Source organism: Sceloporus undulatus, unplaced genomic scaffold (genome assembly GCF_019175285.1).
Source record: "Sceloporus undulatus isolate JIND9_A2432 ecotype Alabama unplaced genomic scaffold, SceUnd_v1.1 scaffold_17128, whole genome shotgun sequence".
Taxonomy (NCBI): Eukaryota; Metazoa; Chordata; class Lepidosauria; order Squamata; family Phrynosomatidae; genus Sceloporus; species Sceloporus undulatus.
In genome coordinates, this window is record NW_024820044.1 from 1 (window position 1) to 1,895 (window position 1,895).

Here is a 1,895-nt window from a genome sequence, read left to right on the forward strand (position 1 = left end):
CACTCAAATTACAGTGGGCCCTTCTTATCCACTGGGAATTAGTTCCATGACCTCACCTCCCAGTGGATTCCAAAATCCATGGATGCTCAAGTCCCATTATATACAGTGGCACAGTAAAATGGTGTTCCTAATATGACATGGCAGAATCAAGGTTTGCTTTTTGGAATTTATATTTTTCAAAATATTTCCAATCTGTGAATGGTTGAATCCATCGATAAGGAATCCATGGACATGGAGGGTTGACTGCATTTTACTAAACATTTATAAATAACTTTTTAATCATTGAACTTTTTGATGAAAATATTGAAGCTTTGTTATTTAAGATAATATGTGGTTTTTTTGTTTTTTTGTTTTGTTTTTTTGCGTAGGCATGGGGAAATCTCTGCATTTCTGTACAACACTTTAATATCATGAATGAATTACCACCAAACTTTCATATAGTGATTCTCCAGCATTCAGAAGACAGGTTAATATAATAATTTTCTTTTAAAGTTGTATATTACTGCTGTGGTTGAGAAGTAGAATTTAGCCATGATTAGCTCTAGTTATACTTGGTTGTCTTATCACTGTAATTATTTTAGTAATTCAGCAGATGAATTAGAACAATCTCAATACCTGCTGTGGTCTAAGTAAAACGAAACCCACCTGTTTGTTCTGTTCCAAACTATTTTTGTCCCTGTAGATTATGATTTCCATGATTGTGTATGTATATTTTTATGTTCTTTACACGCATCTGCAGAAAATTCTACAACCCCTATACTAACAGTTTTATGGCTATCTTTTGCCATTCTGGTTCTTTGCCATGTTTAGAAAATGGGTTGTAGCAAGGTGCATTGGCAGTTGAGTATTTTGAAGGTATAATGATACTTATTGGATGATTATAGTGATTGTGGTAATATTTAAGGAAGTCCTCAACTTGTCTTCCAGATTTCTCCCATCCCCTGAATGTAATTTTGAAAAACTGCCTTCATTTCAATTTTCTTTCTGAAGCTTGAAGGTGTTTACAATATTTCTAACAGGTTGAAATAAGCAGTAGGTACCACATTAACTCTGCTTTACTACTATATCTCGATTCCAGTCCCTTCCTGTGTTTACTAAGTCTAGATTCTTTGCCTTTCTCCCAGAAATGCTCCTTTTAACCCAAGAAAAACTAGGAAAGGAGAAGTAAGAATCTGTTGTACCCAAACTTTTTTTATGTGTTTGAATACTGCAGTCATTTTAATGACTCACTATGTATGTATTTGCATAATTTTTCAGTTATATTTCTAAGCATGTCAGACTAGGATGCCATAAAGAATTATCTGTAGAAAATAAACAATTAGCTTTTATTGTTTCTGTCAATAGATCTCTCCTGTATGGTGCCATACTTGAGAAAGTAAAACCAGCAAACCCAAAGGAGCAAAGGGAACAGAAGGAAAAGGGTGGTCAACAAAAAGAAAAGGGTGGTCAGCAAAAGGAAAAGGGTGGACATCACAAGGAAAAGAGTGGACAACAAAAAGGGAAAGCCATTCAACCAATCTGTAAGTGAAAATATAACTGTGTTGCTCTCTTCAGCTGTGTTGGATATTCTTACATAAATATTTTGTTTATGAGTCCTACTACATGGCAAATTGCTCAAAATATGCCTTTTCCTCCAGGATTTTTATTCACTGATTGGCCATGGATTCGGCAGCATTTTTAAATGTACATTCTTAACTGAAACAGAGTTCCCAGCCAGTGAGAGATCATTTCATGAGTATAATGAAGTTATGATGATACATGTCCCATCAGATATACAAAACCAAATTAGAGTGAGGAGAATGATCCTTACTTTTTTCTCCCCTTCCTGACTCTAATTATTTTCTAGACAAGGAAGTTACTTTTCATTGTAGCCCAAAGTTTCATCCCAAAAATAT

The 1,895-nt window shown here is 34.5% G+C and overlaps 1 long non-coding RNA gene across 1 annotated transcript; it reads left to right on the top strand.

Moving 5' to 3' along the window:
* The first annotated feature begins 366 nt into the window (after positions 1–366).
* Positions 367–1,470, top strand: LOC121918565. Its single transcript, XR_006101259.1, has 2 exons — positions 367–466; positions 1,345–1,470. It is a non-coding gene; the product is annotated as an uncharacterized LOC121918565 (long non-coding RNA).
* Positions 1,471–1,895: the final 425 nt, after the last annotated feature.